Source organism: Canis lupus, chromosome 16 (assembly GCF_011100685.1).
Source record: "Canis lupus familiaris isolate Mischka breed German Shepherd chromosome 16, alternate assembly UU_Cfam_GSD_1.0, whole genome shotgun sequence".
Classification (NCBI taxonomy): domain Eukaryota; kingdom Metazoa; phylum Chordata; class Mammalia; order Carnivora; family Canidae; genus Canis; species Canis lupus.
In genome coordinates, this window is record NC_049237.1 from 33,130,439 (window position 1) to 33,153,352 (window position 22,914).

General features: G+C 36.4%; 1 protein-coding gene and 1 long non-coding RNA gene across 8 annotated transcripts in view; one reads left to right on the forward strand and one right to left on the reverse strand.

Moving 5' to 3' along the window:
* Nucleotides 1–22,914, reverse strand: part of NRG1 (neuregulin 1) — a 1,144,545-nt gene that overhangs the window by 690,962 nt on the left and 430,669 nt on the right. The window lies entirely within an intron of this gene.
* LOC119869519 lies at nucleotides 10,500–14,782 on the forward strand. Its single transcript, XR_005371502.1, has 4 exons — nucleotides 10,500–10,719; nucleotides 12,598–12,753; nucleotides 13,583–13,729; nucleotides 14,734–14,782. It is a non-coding gene; the product is annotated as an uncharacterized LOC119869519 (long non-coding RNA).

Here is a 22,914-nt window from a genome sequence, read left to right on the forward strand (position 1 = left end):
AGAAAGATCCTTTTTTCAAAATTCAGGGTTTCCACTTGATTTCCTTAAGCGCAGACAGTAGAAATATGGCCAGAAACTAGGCCACATCTAAAAATCCCACAAATGGGGACCTGAGTGGTTCAGTAGGTTAAGCGTCCAACTCTTGGTTTCAGTTCCGGTCACGATCTCATGATCTCATGGTGCACTGGTCTCTGCAATCAGTGAAATCTGCTTGAGAGTGTCTCTATTCCTTTTTTTCTTTCCCTCCCCACTCCGCGCTTGCTTGCTCTTAAATAATTTTTCTTAAGTCCCACAAATAGCTTTAGAATCCAGATCAAAATGACTTCTAACTGACAAAGGAACACTGAGTGCATAATGTGACAAGAGGTGGGCCTTTGCCCAGGGCCTAAGAATTCAGTGTCACTTGATTCTACTATTGGGACAGCCCCTATAGGATGTTACCTGATAAACAGGTATGTGAAAATTACTAAGTGTCTCAGGAAAATTTCTGAAACCTCACATTATGAGAAAATATATAAATTATGATTCTTGTGTCTATTACTTGATCTATGCAATCAGATATCTATTAAAGGATCCTTTTAATTGTTATGGTCTACTCACAGGGAAGAAAAGGAATGGTGGCAGACTAGCTAAGGGGTAGGTTTTGAGGAACCAATTTGTACTTTACTTTTCTAGATTTATAGCTAGCTACTCTCAAAAATAGTCTACTACTCTTTGAAGAAGGATGTGATGCAAGCTATCACGTTAAAATATATATAACAAGGCAATTAAGAAAATAGGGTAATAAAGTGAAACTTCTGAATAAAAAAAAAATTGTACCAGAACTAATGAATCGAGTAGTTACTCCAATTGTTATTCTAATTGTGATTCAAATTTAACTGTGAGTTTCCTGGTAGCCAAGGAAAAATGGGAATGGAATGAAATGTTTACAGATTAAAGAAAATTTGTAAAATCATCTTTAAGTACGTGTCGTTTATGGGCATTAAGTCCTAGGAGAGCTTCATCATATAACTCCTTGTATAAGGGACATTGCATTACACAAAGTCTTCAACTACAGTTTTATAGAAAATTTAAGTAGGTTTCTCCTGTGCTATTCTTATATCGATCTCAGTAAAAAAAAAAATCTGAGGACAAAACATTAAACTGTAACTCCGGGAAGGAATTTCTACAAAGATTATAAAGTAAAACACTCCTAGTACACTGCTTTCTGGTAACATAACATAATTCAGAAGTAAAACTTATAAAAACAAAGATGTTATTAGATAATGTGTATCTTAAATGTTCAGAAATTGTTCAGCTTAAGAAATTCAATAGCTGGGGCAGCCCCTGTGGTGCAGCGGTTTAGCGCCGCCTGCAGCCCCGGGTGTGATCCTGGAGAACCAGGATGGAGTCCCACATCAGGCTCCCTGAGTGGAGGCTGCTTCTCCCTCTGCCTGTGTTTCTGTGTCTCTCATGAATGAATAAATAAAATCTTAAAAAAAAAAAGAAATGCAATAGCTGAAGCACTAGATATCTGCACTGTTAGAAGAAATATCCTTAATGATAGAATATTACTTAAAAGTTAGTGATAATATAATATTTTAATTTAAAGCCAAGTGTCATAATTTATATTCTCAGAGAGAGATCTTCCCACCTCTAAATGAAGTTGGGTCAGAGTGGTTCACATTTTTTTTTTACCGAGAAAGATTTTGAGATTATCCACATCCTCACCTGGAAATTTAGGGTTCTTTCTGAAAACACACAGGGTAATATAAGGTATTATTAATTGCCCTTCTCACAGGTGAACCAATTGGAGTCTTCTAATCTATCATATCACTCCAAGCCACACTATCAATGCTAACATCTAACTTAAATTCATTCTTAACTTTGTCCTTGACTGTCTTGTCCCAGTGTCTTCCTGTCGATTGATTCTTAATGGAGTATCCCCCCACTCCCAGTGTGAAACATTCTTCTAAATAAACAAGAATATGGGGTGCCTGGATGGCTCAGTTAAGCATCTGCTTTGGGCTTATGTCATGATCCCAGGATCCTGAGATCGAGCTCCACATCAGGTTCCTGCTCATGCTCTCTCTTACTATCTCTCTTTCTCTAAAATAAATAAATAAATTTTTTTAAAAAAAGAAACAAGAATACTCTACAGATCCATATATTATAAATTCACACTGTCAACATCTTTTATGTAAGATTCATTGGAATTATCCTCATCCCTTCTCTTGTGTTGCTGCAAAGTGCTCTAAGTAGCACCATACACCTTGAGCAACTGGCCCTTGCCAAAATGGAGCCATTACATCACTACTTTTAATGTTGCAAAGACTGAGTTTTAAAATCTATTAAATCAGAAAAATCTATTTTCTATTTCTCTAATTTTGGCATGTTGGGTTTGAACCTCATTTCCATTTGTGTTAAGCCACAATAACTACTTGTTTTAATGAAACAAATTAATCAGTAGTGTTGGTCATGGGCTATTTGGTCTCCATATCATCAGGCTGCACTATAGTAAGCAAATGCACAGGTAGGCAAATTGTGTTTATCACCATTTAAGAAACATAATAGAGCAGGTGTCCTGTTCATTACTAAACCAGTAAAAGCATAGAAAACCCAAAAGACTCCACCACAAGATTGCTAGAACTCATACAGCAATTTGGCAGTGTGGCAGGATACAAAATCAATGCCCAGAAATCAGTGGCATTTCTATACACTAACAATTAAACTGAAGAAAGAGAAATTAAGGAATCAATCCCATTTACAATTGCACCCAAAAGCATAGGATACCTAGGAATATACTTAACCAAAGAGGTAAAGGATCTAGACCCTAAAAACTACAGAACACTTCTGAAAGAAATTGAAGAAGACACAAAGAGATGGAAAAATATTCCATGCTCATGGATTGGAAGAATTAATATTGTGAAAATGTCATACTACCCAGGGAAATGTACACATTTAATGCAATTCCTATCAAAATACCATGGACTTTCTTCAGAGAGTTGGAACAAATCATCTTAAGATTTGTGTGGAATCCGAAAAGACCCAGAATTACCAGGGGAATATTGAAAAAGAAAACCAGAGCCAGGGACATCACAATGCCAGATTTCAGGTTTGTACTACAAAGCTGTGATCATCAAGACAGTGTGGTCCTGGCACAAAACAGACATATAGATCAATGGAGCAGAATAGAGAACCCAGAAATGGGCCCTCAACTCTATAGTCAACTAATATCAGATAAAGCAGAAAAGACTATTCACTGGAAAAAGGACAGTCTCTTTCAATAAATGGTGCTGGGAAAATTGGACATCCACATGCAGAAGAATGAAACTAGACCATTCTCTTACACCATACATAAAGATAAGCTCAAAATGGATGAAAGATCTAAATGTGAGACAAGAATCCATCAAAATCCTAGAGGAGAACACAGGCAACACCCTTTTTGAACTTGGCCACAGCAATTACTTGCAAGGTACATCTATGAAGGCAAGGGAAACAAGAGCAAAAATGAACTACTGGGACTTAAGCAAGATAAAAAGTTTCTGCACAGCAAAATAAACAGTCAACAAAACTAAAAGACAACCTACAGAATGGGAGAAGATATTTGCAAATGACCTATCAGATAAAGAGCTAGTATCCAAGAACTATAAAGAACTTATTAAACTCAACAGCAAAGAAACAAACAATCCAATCATGAAACGGGCAGAAGACATGAACAGAAATTTCACCAAAGAAAACATAGACATGGCCAACAAGCACATGAGAAAATGCTCCGCATCACTGGCCATCAGGGAAATACAAATCAAAACCACAATGAGAAACCACCTCACACCAGTGAGAATGGGGAAAATGAACAAGACAGGAAACCACAAATGTTGGAGAGGATGTGGAGAAAGGGGAACCCTCTTGCACTGTTGGTGGGAATGTGAACTGGTGCAGCCACTCTGGAAAACTGTATGGAGGTTCTTCAAAGAGTTAAAAATAGAACTGCCCTGCGACCCAGCAATTGCACTGCTGGGGATTTACCCCAAAGATACAGGTGCAGTGAAAAACCAAGACACCTGCACCCCAATGTTTATAGCAGCAATGTCCACAATAGCCAAACTGTGGAAGGAGCCTCAGTGTCCATCGAAAGAAGAATGGATAAAGAAGATGTGGTCTATGTATACAATGGAATATTACTCAGCCACTAGAAACGACAAATACCCACCATTTGCTTCAACATGGATAGAAATGGAGGGTATAATGCTGAGAGAAGTACATCAATTGGAGAAGGACAAACATTATATGGTCTCATTCATTTGGGGAATATAAAAAATAGTGAAAGGAAATAAAGGGGAAAGGAGAGGAAATGAGTGGGAAATATCAGTGAGGGAGACAGAACACGAGAGACTCCTAACTCTGGGAAATGAACAAGGGGTAGTGGAAGGGGAGGTGGGCGGGGGGTTGGGTGACTGGGTGTTGGGCACTGAGGGGGCATTTGATGGGATGAGCACTGGGTGTTATCCTAGATGTTGACATATCAAACTCCAATAAAAAATATATCCCAAAAAAGTAAACCAGTAAAAATATAAGTGATTTTGTTGTATCTATCCTAAAATATCATGCCAGTTATCTTTCTCATAAATCAACTAAGCCCTACTCCTGAGACTTCAAGTCCCTCTATGATCCAGCCTGACTTCTTTAATTTTTTTCACTCTTTAATATACATTCTCCTGCCTGTCAGCCTTATCCCCCCAGCCCTTAAGCACACCATATTTAATACCACTAATGTGGCTTTGCTTATACAATGAGAACCTTTTCTTCCTGTCCAACCCCTTTATGAGTCAATTCAAGTGTCCGCTTCCTCCGTGCAGCTCTCACTGATCACCTTCTACTCAATTGAGTTAATACCACATACTTCTTAAATCAGATCAACCTTAGTTTCTGCATGCTGCTTTGGTCCCTTATATTAGAACGCAAGTTCCATTCGGGATGATTCTAATTCTTACAATCTACCTGTAACCCACATCACAGAAGTGTGAGTCTCAATAAATATTTGTAAGATGACCAATTGTCTTGTTAACTGAATATATTTCAGAGACTATGATGATAATTTGTTATTATAATTATTTTGGAAGAGATCCCATTTAGGCTTCTCAGATTTTGCAGACTTTTGAATGCTTCAGTACCCATTTATTCTTGGAGAAACTCTTTCACATTTGTCAACCTGTACATTCAGTTGTAATCCTTTTTATAATGAAGATGATAATTGTACCTGCCAATAATTATGATAAATGTACAATCTTACGCGGTCTTTTGTTCATTTCTAAAATCGGTAAAAGTATACATGATTTTATGACAACATTGCTTTGTGGAACTAAAGTGAGTGATATATGATTAGAATGTTTTTCAGAAAAGATAAATCTCTAGTCTAATTAATAGAAGTAGGAGTCAGATATCAGAAATCTTTGTATTTCTTGTAGAAAATTCCATCCTTTCAACTCTAGCTCTCCTCCTCTCACAGTTTGTCTTGCCTGCATTTGGCTCCCAGTTTTATCATCAAAAGCTGCTCTTGTCAGTTTCCCTCCATTCTCTCTCACATCAAGGATATGATTGATACACATAGTTAGAGTTCAGGATCATACAAGTAGAGGTGGCATCACAGCAGTGCAGGCATCTTCAAGTTGAATACCAAACACTTCTGTTCTTAAATGCCATTTAGGTAGTATAACATGTCACTTGATCTGAAGACCCACCATTTGGGGGATCCTTTTCCTTTCAGAAATCCAACTCAATCCAATCCTTTTAAAGGAAATCATCTCTCTGTTGCCCTCTTTGATCATTTAGAAGCCCTTGGATAAATTGCAGTTTGTCATAAATTGTAGTCTTCTGCTTTCTCCTTTCCCCCCTAAGTTCCACAAGGGGAAGGGAATAGTTGGTAAATGTTAGTTTTTTTCCTTTGATAAAAAGTATGTTATCCCAAGGCAGAGACATAGAGACGTTTTCCATAGTGCGTTATAGGTAAATATCATCTAAAATAAATAAGAAGCTTAATTTGAAAAACAGATGGCCTTCTACCCATGGACAAGGGAAAAATGTGATATACATTCACAGGATATGGTAAAGGAAAGAGCATGGGCTTTCAAATGAGATTTTTTAATGTTTTAAAATTTTCGTTTAAATTCAATTAATTAACATATAATGTATTATTGTTTTCAGAGGTAGAAGTCAGTGATTCATCAGTGTTATATAATACTCAGTGCTCATTACATCACATGCCCTCCTTAATGTGCATCACCCAGTTACCACATTCCTCCCTACCACTCCCTCCAGCAAGCTTCAGTTTGTTTTCTGATTAAGATTCTCTTATGATTTGTCTCCCTCTCTAATTTCATCTTGTTTTATTTTTTCCTCTCTTCTTCTATGATCTTCTGTTTTTTAAATTCCATATATAAGTGAGATCATATGAGAATTGTCTTTCTCTAATTGACTTATTTAACTTAGCATAATATCCTCTAGTTCCATCCACATCATTGCAAATGGCAAGATTTCTTTCATTTTTTTGGTGGCTGAGTAGTTGCATTGTGTATATACACCATATCTTTTTTTATCCATTCATCTATCTATGGACGTCTGGGCTCTTTCCATAGTTTGGCTATTGTGGACATTGATGCTATAAATATTGGCTCTCTCTCTCTCTCTCTCTATCATAAATAAATAAAAATAAAAAAACTCTCTCTCTCTATCATAAATAAATAAAAATAAAAATAAATAAAAATAAAAAAAAAAGGGATCCCTGGGTGGCGCAGCGGTTTGGTGCCTGTCTTTGGCCCAGGGTGGGATCCTGGAGACCCGGAATCGAATCCCACGTCGGGTTCCCGGTGCATGGAGCCTGCTTCTCCCTCTGCCTGTGTCTCTGCCCCCCCCCCATAAATAAATAAAAATAAAAAAATAAAAAAATAAAAAAAATAAATATTGGGGTGCAGGCAACCCTTTGGATCACTACATTTGTATCTTTGGGGTAAATACCTACCCCATAGTGCAATTGCTGGGTTGGAGGCTAGTTCTATTTTCAACTTCTTGAGGAATCCCCACACTGTTTTCCAGAGTGGCTGCACCAGTTTGCTTTCCCACCAATTATGTACGAGGCTTCCCCTTTCTCTGCATCCTCTCCAACATCTGTTGTTTCCTGACTTGTTTATTTTAGCCATTTTGAGCGATGTGAGGTGGTATCTCATCGTGGTTTTGATTTGTATTTCCCCGATGCTGAGTGATGTTAAAAATTTTTTCATGTGTTTGTTGACCATTTGTATGTCTTTGGAGAAATGTCTGCTCATGTCTTCTGCCCATTTCTTGATTGGATTATTTATTCTTTGGTGTTGAGTTTGATAAGTCTATAGATTTTGGGTAGGAGCCATTTATCTGATATGTCATTTGTGAGTATCTTCTCCCATTCTGTAGGTCTTTTGGTTTTGTTGACTGTTTCCTCTGCTGTGCAAAAGCTTTTTATCCTGATAAAGTCCCAATAGTGCATTTTTGCCTTTGTTTCCCTTGCCTCTAGAGATGTGTCTACCAAGAAGTTGCTATGGCAGAGGTCAAAGATGTTGCTGCCTCTGTTCTTTTCTAGGACTTTCATTTCTGACTCAGATTTAGATCTATCATCCATTTTGAGTTTATTTTTGTGTATGATGTAAGAAAGTAGTCCAGTTTCATTCTTCTGCATGTGGCTGTCATATTTTCCCAACACCATTGTTGAAGAGACTGTCTTCTTTCCATTGGATAATCTTTCCTACTTTGTCGAAGATTAGTTGAGCATAGAGTTGAGGGTCTATTTCAGGGTTCTTTATTCTGTTCCATTGATCTATATGTCTGTTTTTATGTCAGTACCATACTGTCTTGATGATTACAGCTTTGTAATAGAGCTTGGAATCCAGAATTGTGATGCCATCACTTTTGGTTTTCTTTTACAACATTCCTTTGGCTATTCAGTGTCTTTTCTGGTTCCATACAAATATTATTTGTTCCAACTCTGTAAAACAAGTTGATGGTATTTTGACAGGGATTGTGTGAATGTATAGATTGCTCTAGGTGGCATAGACATTTTAACAATATTTGTTCTTCCAATCCATGAGCACAGAACATTTTACCATCTCTTTGTGTCTTTCTCAATTTCTTTCATGGTTCTATAGTTTTCAGAATACAGGACCTTTGCCTCTTTGGTTAGGTTTATTCCTAGGGATCTCATGGTTTTGGATGAAATTGTAAATGAGACTGGCTTCTTAATTTCTCTGTCTTCTGTCTCATTGTTAGTGTACAGAAATGCAACTTATTTCTGTGCATTGATTTATGTCCTGCCACTTTGCCGAATTCCTGTATGAATTCTAACAATTTTGAGGTGAAGTCTTTGGGTTTTCCATACAGAATATCATGTCATCTGCAAAGAGTAAGAGTTGGACTTCTTTGCCAATGTAGATGCCTTTTATTTCTTTTTGTTGTCTGATTGCTGAGACTAGGACTTCTAGGAACTCTGTTGAACAGCAATTGCTCATCCTCGCCAAGTGTTCCTGACCTTAGGGGCAAAGCTCTCAGTTTTTCCCATTTTGAATGATTTTTTGCTGTGGGCTTTTCATCTATGGTTTTTATGCTATTGAGGTACGTTCCCTCTCCCCCTACGCTGTGAAGAGCTTTAATGAAGAAAGGGTGCCTTGACAAAGTACAGCACTTTGTCAAATGCTTTTTCTGAATCTGTTGAGAGGATCGTATGGTCCTTGTCCTTTCTTTTATTAATGTACTATATCATATTGATTGATTTGTGGATGTTGAGCCCCTCTTGCAGCCCAGGAATAAATCCCACTTAGTTGTAGTGAATAATCCTTCAAATGTACTGTTAGATCCTACTGGCTAGGATTTTGGTGAGATTTTTTTGCATCCCTGTTCATCAGGGATATTGATCTACAGTTCTCCTTTTTGGTGGGGTCTTTGTCTTGTTTTGGGATCAAGGTAATGCAGGCCTTATAGAGAGAGTTTGGAAGTCCCCCCCCCCCATTTCTATTTTTTGAAACAGCTTCAGAAGAATGGGTACTAATTATTTAAACGTTTGGTAGAATTCCACTGGTAAGCTATCTGGCCCTGGACTCTTACTTGTTGGGAGGTTTTTGATGACTGCTTCAATTGCCTTGCTGGTTATGGGTTTGTTCAGGTTTTCTATTTCTTCCTATTTCAGTTTTAGTAGTTTGTATGTCTCTAGGAATGCATCCATTTCTTCTATGCCTAATTTGTTGGCATATAGTTGCTCATAATATATTTTTTATAATTGTTTGTATTTCTTTAGTGTTGGTTGTGATCTCTCCTCTTTCATTCATGGTTTTATTTTCTTTCTTTACAATTCTGGGATGCAGTTTCTTCTAACAGACCAAAATACACACAGAATCTAATATATGGCTCTGTTCTCTTCACCTGTCTGATCATCCTCTCTTCTCTTTCTCCTGTTTTGTTATAGTGTTTTTTAAATTTTCATCTTTACGGTTACATGCTATCCTACTCAGTGTAAATGAGCTTCAAACTATCTATATGGAAGGGAAAAGAAGGAATCCTATCCTGCGGTTCCATCTGTGCCCAAGGTCATCATACTAACATTGTCTCTTCAGTGACTTGGCAACCATGCATGACAGTCACCTATAAGAACTGAAACACATGGCAATCCCAAGGACATTTTAACAAGAACCCATTTCACTTCATGCTGATACTTCAGCTCTGTCCAATTCAGGACCAGAGTTAAAATGGCCACAAAGGAAGTAAATGGATACCACTAGATGTCATGCCTTAAAGGAAGGAAAGTGTCTACCACAAATGTTCTTTTTTGGAAGATATATTTTTGTCTTATGCTAAATATGACAAAAGAAAATGTCTTATTCTTGGTCTGCATATCTTTCTTGTCCAATTACCTCCTGCCACTGTGGCACATCTACACTGCAACTAGTAAAATACTGCTCATACCTACAAAAGCTCACAGTAATCTCATTTATTAAAATAATTTATTAAAATAAACTGTAAATTAATTTCTTTCAGATGTATCTTGATTGGCCATTTCTATCTACCTCATCTAGAAGACTCTCTCTTCCATATCATAATTTAAAAACTTGAAATGTATAGCCTATGATCTGGTACATAATAACTATTTGGTAAATACAACCTAGGATGGTTATTTCGCTTATACTCAAAATTAAATGCAACATAGTTTGTTGGAACAACATAATTTAGATTAGGAATCTAAATATGTAGTTCTACTAATATGTCTACTAGTCACTTGCTTTATTAATAAAAACCAGTTATCAGCTTTCCATTTTCTCATCTGTAAAACAATACTTTTGAACATCTGACTTCAAAAAGCCACATAACGCTCAATGAAAATGAATGAGATGTGTATTTGGTATCATGAACTCTTTAGAGTTACAAATTGGGGCATTCCCTAGTTGCTAGGCAACATTAGAATAGATAACAAATCAAAACCTGAAACAGCACTAATCTGACTATATTTGTAATGCATCCATAGAATAACTGTACAGATAAAATTTATGAGAAGTTGCTTACTAGACATAATACCTCTGAGATAACAGAATTCACATAAGCATAAAGTCCAGATGGCCAGTACATATATCAACAGGCAAGAAGAATTCTAGGCAAAAGCCAAACTTCCACAATGGTTCAGACTCAGCCAACTTCACTGGCATGTCCTGAATACTAAGATTGCCAAAGGTAACATATCAAAAAGAAAGAAGCCACAAGGGTCCATGAAGGAAGAGCAGGGCATAGGGGCTTTCAGTGGCATACTTATATTAGACTATGATTGCTGCTTAGCGCAGAAGCAAATTCTTCTTTTTTTTTCCATTTAAAAATACCAAGTCCAAAAAAAAATAAAAAAATACCAAGTTCCAGATCTCCTTCCATATATTTTGTTGAGAGTGGCCCAAAAGGACCATGTCCAAGGCAGATGCTTAAAGCTTAAAGGAAGTGCTTGAGGCATAACAGCTTTGGAAAGATACCTGGAGATTACTCTAGAGAACATCTCTATCATAGTTGCCTTATACTGTATTAAAGATAATGGAAATTGGGCTGAGCCTAAAGAAAGGGTGTGCAACTCGGGATCATGGTAAATATGACTGACATACAGAAAACAACAGCATTGAATGTGATATCCCTGTAACAAGCCTTCTAGGGTTGATCCAGAAGTCCAGTTATATTACTTAGTAAGCAACAGAAATTCATGTATACATCTTCAAAAAAGGAAATAGGCAAGTAACTCTAAAGGCAATGTGACAGTAAAGATTAGGAATCTCACTGAAACTCAGGAACTTCATTTCTTAAGAAGTGGAACCAGAAGGACAAAGGATCTAAGGCACTCAAGCATACAAGATACCTTAACATATTCTCAGAATCATAAATGTATTTTTCCACTTTTATTATCTGCAACATTTTAGTGGGTCTCCAGTCTCACCAAGAAGCTGTATCCAATTGATACCATCCCCTTTACTATGTATATGTTATGTTCTCTGTTTCCTCATTATTCTGACTTGTGTGTGACTTCTCATGGCCTCTGCTACCTTGGGTTTCAGATTTCTTATTTGCTTTCTGTGTCTTTATAGCACCAGAGTGAGAGATAATTTGCCCTAGCTAATTGTTCATCATTCTTTTTTAGATAAAAATTTTCATGGTACGTTACTTTTTAGAGTTTTGGCCAATCTACAAATAGGCTGCAATTGGTTCTTGGGTCAGTGACCTTGGTTTACTCACTAATAGGGACAACCATATGAGCAGAGCCTTCGGTGGAAATTGTGAGTCAAGCACTTTACATTAAAAGAAGACATCAGAGAACAAGATACTACATGTGACCTGTTCAAATACATCAGCCCTTATAGACCTCATCCCTGTTCAAGTATGGTCAAATTCTGGAAAAAGTATCAACCAGTTTCCAATTACAATCATTAACCCAAATGTCTGTGGCACACCCTCTCTGTGCAAAGCATTGAACTAGATATAGTAGATAAGGTCACCTGTTCCTAGAAATGAAAGTAACATTTTTACATTCCTGTTATAGAGAAAGGTAAAGCAGAAACATCTGGATAAAAGGACATGAGCAATTTCAAAATGGCAATACAAGGTTTTATAGTTACTGTACTATAAGGCAGCACAGTATGTACTGAGCTTCAAGTCAAAGATCTGAATTTTTTGTCTTAGCTCTGAATATGGGTTTGTTTTTTTTGCTATATTGCAGAATGACCTTGAATAAATTACTTTATCTTTTGATACCTGAATTTTTTATTCTTCAGTGTGAAGACCTAGGAGTACAGCTCTACCTTTCCATGATTTTTTGGTATTACTATTACTTATCCAAGTAGGATATAGAAGAAATTGTTTAAAATGCTGATAATAGGGAATAATTTAACACCTATCTTATAAGAAAATTATATCATAATTTTATACAAAGATACTTTAATTGCCTGACCTATTTCACAGCATTTGGCAATTCTTAGAGTAAAAAATCAGAGTACAGTACTATATAGAATTGTTCCATTTATGACTTTTGCCTTTTGAACTTAAAAATAAACCAACTTATGTACGGTTCTTCTAATTTAGAGAATACCTCAAACTGAAACGAGTATCATGGCTCCCTCAGAGTTAGACCTAGAATAACAGAGGCACACAGGAAGCGGAGATTATACTTACAGCCCACAGTGGAATTAACATCAAAGTCTGATCTCTGTGTGTGCCTTACTTCAGCCACTGCCTGTGGTATGTATGTAAAGTGGTATCAACAGCCAAAAAGTTTATGGGGAACCTGGGTAGCTCCATGGTTGAACATCTGCCTTTGGCTCAGGTCATGATCTTGGGGTCCTGGGATTGAGTCCCACATCAGGCTCCCCACAGAGAGCCTGCTTCTCCCTCTGCCTATGTCTCTGCCTCTCTCTCTGTGTCTCTCATGAATAAATAAATAAAATATTTAAAAAATAGCCAAATAGTTTGTACAAAAATCACATATTTATTCCCTTGCTGTTGTTTAGACTTTAATCTATTTGATAAGAAAACTGAGAACAGTTGATACTTGGTTCTCTGTAACTAAGAAATAGTCCATGCTCCCTCATTTGCACTTTGGGGAAAACAAGTGAAGTTTAAGGGGTTAGTCATATTTGTGTCAAATGCCAATTTAATAATTTATCAATGGTACAATGTGTCCTAGGCTAGTTATGTGAAATCTGAGGCCTCTATACTTGTGATGAGCTCTGGGTGTTGCACGTAAGTGTCAAATCACTGAATTCTATTCCTGAAACCAATATTGCACTTTATGTTAACTAACCAGAATTTAAATAAAAAGTTTTTTAAATCTCAGGCCTCTAATTAGTAGCCAGATTTCAGAGTCATTTCAAAATTTACAGGAGGCCATGTGTCGGAGTACCTCATAGGGAGCATGATGAAAGTGATAGTCAGTATGCATCAGAACTTTTTCCAGTTCCTCTCCCCTAGCACTGCTTACAAGCTGATCATCTCTTACTGAGGGACTGTAGGCAGTAATATCCCTCATGTCCTCATATGAGAAATCTACTGAAATAAAATTCCTTCCTAGTTACATGGAACCCACTCAGAAGGGGTGAAATGAACTTCCCAGAAGCCATCGTCCTAAATGATACTGCTGTCCTGTGAGATGAGCAAGGGCAATAACTGCTATAGAAATGAAACCAAGCCATCAACTATGACTGAGATCACTTAGAGGGTAAGTTATAAATGGATATATAATAATATAATTTACTAAAAAAGTTGATGCAATGGTGTTATGGATCCATTTCCCCTGAAGGTTACACAGAAAAGTTCAAATTAGGAAGCAGTGTTTTGCCAAGTGCCATAATGCAGAATGAGGATAGATACATCATCAATAACTCTGCAGAGAAATGTAATATAAGTACAGCCCCAACAATGAACAACAGGAATATTGCAACCATTAAAATATATTTGAAAGTCTAGTCTCTGAAGAAAGCAAGTTTTCTAAGACAACCAATGAACTGGATTTTTTTCATGCAGTATAAATGTACCCAGAACTGACTAGATATTATGAAATATTTGAAACTATTAAATATCATTATAGTTTTCCTTTGAGGTAGGAGATACTCCCAAATGTCTTTATAAATTCTACTCTAAGTATGTAAAAAAAAAATTTAAAGCCATTTGAGACTGAAAGAAGATACAGAAAAAGTAATCTCTATTTATCTATTTCTGTACCTCTTAGTAATAAATAACCACAACTTATATTAAATTACACCTTTCTTATAGCGGCCATGAAATGCATTCCCTAGAGTTTTGCATTAATATTTAGATGTACCAGGTGTACTCAGCTGAGAAAACTTTTCACTCTTTCTATAAATGCTTGCTCATTATGGTTAGAAAAGCTAGCCTGAAATTCTGTAACTCTTTACCTTAGTGCAAAGTGCAAGATGTATAAAAGAAAACCCAAAATAGAACTGAGATCCCTGAGTGCTTGGTCTGGAATCAACCTTCCCCACCCATCAATCTCTCCCATTTCTCTCCTTTTCTTTTCCTCTTCTAATCATCCCCTTCAAGTAATTATTTACATTTTTTCTTGTCTAAAGAATGATCACGAACCTGAAAACTCTCCTTTATAAACATTCTCTGACACCTGAATATTAATAATCATTTCACACTTTAAAGCACTCAAGATCATATCTTAGTTTTAAAAAAGTGATTTATTTCATCTTATTGTAGAATCTGGGATGGGCAAACCTCCAAGGAATGTACAGTTTTAGAGAACAAGGTAAGAAATGATTCTTTTCTTTCCCAAAATGACCCCCAGTGTATATGCTTTTTAACAGCTAATTTCACTGCTTAGCAGTTAATATGAGCAGCAAAAATTCAAAATTTTTCAAATGAATACATTATGTGCTTACAATGCAAGATGTCAAAAAATCCCTTTCATGCCTTTTGACCAAAGGTACATGGAGGCAATGTGCCTAGTACTCAAAGGCCAGTGAGCAGAACTGCTGGGAACAGACTTACCCAACATGGTTTGTCTCTTTTCTCCTTATGTACTTGGCTGAAAGAGTTAGAGAAGCAAAAGTTCCCAGTTCCAAGCAAGTGTTTGGATTTCAGGATATAGATGTCACTCAGATCCCAACCCAGGGGCCTAACACAAACAATCTCTTAGATGTCTGAACACAGGAATACTGGAAATGGGGCCGATAACCACTTTACTATATACCTCAGCTTTTAGGATGAGTTCCAAATTTCTTAGTATCACCAGCTGTCTAGTTTTAAAGGACATTTTCTTGCATTTCAGAACTCCCAGAGTATTTTATCAAGTAGGTCTTGAGGAAGGAAAATATAATCATGAGAATGGAGAATGAGGTATAACTGGAATTATTTTCTATGACAAGGAACTCAAAGAAAAAGACACTCAGAGTGCTTCCCACCCTTTTTCAAAGTTTTTTTTTTATCATGACAATGTTTTTACAGGTTTTTTTTTTTTTTTTTTTTAAGATTTTTTCATTGGAGGAGAAAGAATCTCAACCAGACTCCCTGCTGGGCGCAGAGCTGGATGTGGGGCTGAATCTCAGGACCCTGAGATCACTACCGGAACAGAAAACAGACACTTAACCAACTATGCCCCCCAGGTGCCTCAATTTTATGATTTTGATATTGCTCATAATTCAAAAAGAACTTGTATTTTTCAGAATTTCCTATTCTTTCATCATATGTTTTCCAAGTAAAGGTTTTTCTGTTCAGGAATAAAAGCATATTGTTTTGAGATTGAAGAGTATATTCCCTATGCCTCTTTGGTTATTTCTAAGATTTTAGACATAGGGGTTTAAAGCTATCTGTCAGAGGCTCCATAATTTTAAATATAATACCCTTTATAATATGGCCTTTGCCCACTATTCTAGTCTTTCATTCTACTCAGTACCTAAATCAAGAAACTTACAATTGCTTTATCTTGTCTTCCTCTTTCTCTACTTTGATCTCCTATGAAAACTCTTTCTTTTTTTCTTTGCATGAACTATTTCACTTCAATCTTTAATTCTCAAGATGAGATCACCTACATTGTATGGTCTCCCTTAGAACTTTGTGTGGCTACTTAACATAGTTTATCTCACACTGTTTTATCAGTGCCTGTTCACTTGTCTATTTCCCTCTTCAGTTTAAGAGCTCTCTTTGGAAAATAAATATGTATTAAATTTATCAGCCTGGTCAGAACTCAGCATTTAGAAGGTGCTCCATAAATATATTGTATACATTAATTAATGGTTCATGTCAGTAGAATTTATTCTGATGGCTAATACATAATTAAATATCAACAGAACCTGACCCAGAAGATGAAATAAAGACCCACGACGGTTAAAATGACTGGTTGATAACACAGATTCTACAAATTAATAGATCTGGGTTGAGACAAGGAATTTAGCTCCAAAACTCTATTTTTACCAGCTTAAGACCAGGACTCTATTTTTACCATGCTACTAGTTAAGTACTTTGCAGCAGCAGTCTGCAATTAAACACTTTAAAAATGTTTCACTGATGACTGAACAGTGAATATGCAGGAAATGTGACTACAGATCTCTAGTGGTGCTTCAACGACTAACTCAAATGTTTTGAAAAGATTTCAGAGACATAATATATATGATAATGTCACTGAAAGAGAAATATTCTGAAGATTCTGTCCGGGATACTAAGTAACTTCTAATGTCCATTTTAGGCTGAAAATTGTATGATATTATTTACATAAATTGATTAAAAATACCATGTGTCAACCTTGAGTGAGTGACTAAAAGGAAGAGAAAGGCATAGTCCTCTCCAAACAGAGGCAAAAGACTCCCCTCCTCAGTATTTGAAAACTCCTGCCAGGTTGAAATTGGCACTGATTTTTTGGCAGGAATAAATTTCCATTATCACCATGCCCAAAATAATCATGTTTGTTATTAACAATTACTTACTAGGCATCCATGCCCAATGGCCTCTGGGAGCTAAATGAAAAATAATTAAAAGTCTTACATGAAAAATAACAGTTTCTCAATTAATTTCATAAGAGGCATGGAGCAAGAGACGAACAGGTGGGTACTTTTATTCATAATAAAACCAACCAACTAATAAGAACAATAGACCATGGATGTCAAGTGGAGAAATAGAGAAAAAATAAAGATTTAAAGATTTAAATTTGTTTAGACTTAAATAAATCTAAACTCAGCACCTTCTTCTCAATCTCCTCCTAATGTAGTGTCCATTAAAGTGAGTGACACTGTTGTCTGCCTGCCCATGAAACCAGAGATTCATCCTGGGCACCCTTTTTTCTCACTCCCTACACACAATCAAGGACCAAATACTGGTGATTCTATTTCTTTCATGTTTATTGGATGTAATCCCTCCTCTCTCTGGTCACACGTGTTAGTTTATGTCCCATTATGTTTTCCTGTCTCATACCACCCTCTACAAAAGCCATCCTCCATACTACCAGAAAGACTTCTCTAGCCCCCCCTTCTGATTGTGATCCCCTATTCAAAATCCTTCAGACATTCTTCTTTGCCCTCAGAATCACCCAGAAGGATTTTCATAATTTGGTCTCTACTTGTCTCTCCAGCACCATCGCTACCAAGAAACAAACTTTGCTTTGAAATCCCAAGTCTTCCCAATTCTCTAGATGCATGGAAACATGCTTCCAGCCCATCTTGCTCTGTAGTCATGATTGAGGTCCTCTCCACATCTCTGCTATTGATTCTAGTCCATGTTCTTCAATCTCCATCTCTGTTTCACCTATTATAAAGTGTCATAACTTCTTGCAACATCCTTCAGATGGTCTCCCCATGACTAACCCTTCTCACTGTACCCTACATTTTACCTAGAAAGATATTTTCCTTTTTCTTTAATGGAAATATAGTTGACACACAATGTTGCATTAGTTTCAGGTGTACAACATAGTGACTTGACAATTCTATATGTTATACTGTACTCACCACAAATGCAACTATTATCTTGTCACCATATAATGCTATTATAATACAATTTACTATATTCTTTGTGCTGTGTCTTTTATCCAGAATGATCTTCTAAAATCTGATCATGTTTCTAACTTGCTCAAAACTCTTCAATGCGTTTCCAAAGGTCTGAATATATAGAAAGAATCCTAATCAGAGCCTACAAGTTTCTAAAGGACCCTGCCAGCTCTTATGACACCATTTCATTGAATTTCCTTCTCCTACTGTCTCCTTAAGCTGTGACTACAGTTTTCTTTTCTCAAAACCTCTATGCCTCAACACAATGTGGGGCATATTTACACATGCTGTTCCATTCTCCTGAAAGACCATTCCTCACCCATCAACTCTATCACTTTGATTAAATGACTCCCATACATTATTTAAACATCGACCCCTTGCCTTGCACATACACATTTGCTAACTGGATAATGTTCCTTTGTCTAGACTTCAATAGTGCCATACTCTTTTTTTTTTTTTTGTAAGCTCTTATTTGAAATTACATTTAATTAATTAGGAGATTATTTGATTAATATCTGAATTCCTCATAGGACTATAAGTTTCATGACAGCAATGACCTATCACTCTAGAGTTGGAGCTGACTCTAACTCTAAGCCCATATACCGAGGAGAATGCTGATAAGTCCTGTTAACTAACAAAGAGAGAAAAATAGAAAAAGGAAGTAGTTTTATGAGGTAAGTGAAATGACTATGTGGGAAATTTTAGCACACATTTTGAAAATGTGGTACAGAGAGGTCATTACACTAGAGCAAGAGCTGAAGACCTGGAAAGGAATAAGATCCCTAAGAATTTTACCACAGTGTCCCCTCAATGCAGCCAGCATAACTGTGAGGGAATATGAAAATATACCAGTCCTTACTCCTCTCTCCATTACTCAACTGATATGGGCGAGAGGTATTTGGACACGTGTGCTGGTCTGAAAAAAATATTCAGCACATTTTATGCTCCCCTCTGCACACTCAACCCCATCTTACCCAATGTCCAGATTGAGAACTAGTATATAAAGAGAGAAGAAGGCTAAGGGTCAATTGTTCATAGTTAGAATCATAATAAAGATGATCAGTAAAAAATTCATGAAGGAATGGTCAGAGAAATAGAAAAGGAGCAATATTATGTAGTGTCCTCAAAAGGAAGGGTTTTAAGATAGAATTTTAAAACAGAACTAGGGGGTGATCATTTCTATCCATCAAATATTACAGGAGACTTTGAACATGAAAATATGAACCACCGAGTTGAGCCACAGGGAACATCTTAGAGTCAATCTAAGATTGACTCTACATGGGATCTACATGGGATTTGCCCAGGGTGGGGACATGAAACAGAGAATCCAATGAATGATTTTTATCCTTATGTATATTGCTACATTAGTCACTCAACAAAGAAAATGGCCCTAGTATAATATCCTGGCTCTAAGAGAATTTCTGCTTAAACAGACACAAATTGTAACTATAGATTTAGGCATCCTAAAAGAGAAGATTTCACCATTAGCAAATCAAGGTTCAAATCACAAAATTTTCAAATCTCTCTGAGATTTAGTCACTTGATAATCATTTTATGGTCCCCCCTCCCTTCTCCACACAAGCTGGAAAAATATAGTTCACTCCACAGATCTCAAGACATAAATGTCTTCTAGGTTAGTACCTTCAGTTCCAAAACACGAGAACCATTATTCAAGAGTTTCAATTTCTCTACCTATTACTATACTGCTCTTTTGGGCCGTTAGTAAGCATAAAAAATGTTTTCTTATACCTATGCCTATTTAATAATCCCTTTCCAGCCATTCTTAGATTGCTACTTACAGAGAACATGGTCTCACACTTCATTACAAGGAAATTTTAATACCTTAACTCTTTGTAGAGGACCATCCACCAGTTCTTTTTCTTCCATCTAGAACAAAGTAAATCACTGTGAAATATATTTTAAAGCAAACAGGAAGTCAATATCAATATATTACTATTAATAATTATCCCAAATTTATAAAACATCATAGAGAAAACATGAAGCCTCCTTGGCTTCCAACTCCCAAAGAAGATTGATTGGTAGTAAATATATTTAATCTAGACCTAAACTTTTATGATAGTTTTAGAAAAACCTAGGGACATTATTGGTAATAAAATAAATCACATTTGATTTTTACCATATTCTCACTGCAAATAATACTCAATTCTACACTTCAGTTGTGTAAACATAGACAGTAAATATTCCTGGAAGAACGTATTTTCTAAACCAAATTGCAATTTTCCTTTAGTTATTAGGAAGTCTTAGCAATAGTGGACCTAGGTGGTGCAGTTAGTTAAATGTTGACTTTTAGTTTTGGCTCAGGTTGTGAGCTCAGGTTTGTGATATCAGGGTCATGAGACCGAACCCTGTGATAGGCTCTACACTCATCAGAGTTTGCTTGAGATTCTCCCCCTCTCCCTCTGCCCCTTCCACTCATGCTCCCTCTCTAAGTGAATAAATCTTTTTTAAAACGGAAGTCTTAGCAATTAAGAGCCATGTTCATAAAGGGAACTATATTTTTTAAAAAGAAAAAAGCCTAAGTTTAAAAGTTCAAAGAACTCTAGATTTCAAAAAGAAAAGAAAGTAGAGGAAAATAGATTTTGAGGCAATGGGAAATGGTAGCGTGAACCCAAAGGGCAATGAGTTATGGTGTACCTCCCACCAGAAACTAAAAGAGAATCCCAGAAAAATTCTTCAGTGAGAGGAAAAGAGCCAACAGAACTTGTTGTGACTGAGCCAACAGAACTTGTAAACAATTTCCAGTGTTTAATTTAGTAAGAGGCAGAACTACTTCATTCATTATTCAGTCCAATTTATGCACAGATTGAAAGGCACCAAATAATATGTGTCCAATGAGAAAAGCTGGTCCTAAGGAATATAGCTGAGTAGAAATGGCTTGCTCCTGTAGAACAGCAGCTAGGGGTACCTTCTACTCTACGAGGTCATTGTCTGTGATATGTACCCCCTTTTGATTACTTCAAAAGATATTACACTTTAAAACAGGACATTAGGGGGAGGTGTGCCTTGGAAGCTCAACCAGTTAAGCACCTGACCCTTGATTTCAGCTTAGATCATGATCTCACGGTCATGAGATTGAGCCCCTGCTTAGGATACTCTCTCTCCTCTACCCCTTCCCTGGCTCACACTTGCTCATTCTCATTCTCTCTCTCTCTCTCTCACAACAAACTAACAAAATTAGACACTGGGTAACTATAGTATATTATCAAGATAATGACCCATGGCAGAAAGGTCATCAGAAAGTCTCATAGGACTTGGATTAGACAACTTCTTAGGCTTTGAATTTCTGCCTTTTTATGTCCACTAATCTCTGATGCAATGCCAACATAAAATGTGTCCTAATTTCTTTTCACTAAAATGTAGTTATTTTTAAGTGATTTAACATCCAGCCTACAAACAAAGAGAGAAACCTATTTTTTAGAGAAAGGTATTGCTTAAATTCCTAGAGCACAGTGATTAAAAATGTAGGTTTGAATCTTGACTCTATTATTGACTAATGATGTGACCTTAGCAAAGTTACTTCTCAGTAAATCAGTTTCCTCCTAAGTACAATAGGGATAATAGTACCTACTGCATGGGGCTATCTTAAAAATTAAATGAGATAACATTTGTATAAAGTGCATAGAAGAGCAACACAGTGTATACTATATTAGCATTTGTTAAATAAATAAGTAAAAATGCCACTGATACAAATCAGATGATGAGGAAGCTCTAAAGAATGAATGAAAATTTCTAGATAGAATGTTTTATTTAGAGGTATGTTTTTCTTAAATTCTTGTATTTAGTTTATATGTGTGGCAAAATCATGGGAAACAGGTTTACTCAAACACAACATTTGTCAATCACGCAGTGTGCCAAAGCCCTGGATCAGATGCATAGGTATATAAGTCAATGTTTTCCCTCACGGTACTTATAATCTATTTTGGGCCAATGGACAGTCATTGAAATTGAAGGCATATATACAACTTAAGTATATATTTCAGAGCAACCCACTGACTCAAAGCAACCTACTAACTAAAGAATTGTGATGAAAGTAATTTCAAGAGAAATTATAGAGAGGAAAAGGCAGTCAGACAAGCTAGGTAAATAAGATTTTATTAAGGAGGTGGGAAAAGCATTAGGAGCTGAAAAATTTGCAAGGTAGACAAGGCAGAGAAAGTTTTTCAGATGATTAGAATGATGTAAATATTAAGTTGAAACAAGAAAGCAAATGACATACTTGGGGAAGCAATGAGTGAAAACCGGTTAGAAAGAATGGTTCACGAACAAATAATGGAGACATGGTTTGAAAATGCATTTTAAATGTGCTTCCAATCTCCCAGCCCCCATATCCCCTTCCATTCACACACAAGAACCTGAGCTGCCAGGAGGAGAATAAAGCCAAGATTTCTGGTCCATTTGTGCAAACAAGTTCTGGCATATAGGATGAGGAAAGAACAGAGAGATTATGAACAACTGCCTTAAACAATCAAAACATTAACCATCTTCCAGCAGACATCCTGGGTATGAGATGTGGGTGAATCTGCAGGGATAAAACAGAAATCTGAGTAGGTAAGATGGAGCCCCTTTGAGGGGATCTTGAGAATGTCAGGCTAAGGAGTTCCACTTTTATCACAGAAGCTATTAGAGCCACTGAAAGGTTTTTATTATTATTATTATTATTATTTGGGGGGATTTTAAAGATGGTAACTTGATAAAATAACATTAAGTCAAGGGACAAAGCACCATTTTTCAATATGAGACTTGTGAAAAACTAGTTGTTGCCAATAGTCTAACACAGAGTTATGTGAGTTATAATTCGCATAAAAATAGATCACGATTCTTTATAGCGCTTATATTTAAAATATCTCACATACATGGAATATTTAGATTGATTGTCTTAGGTAAC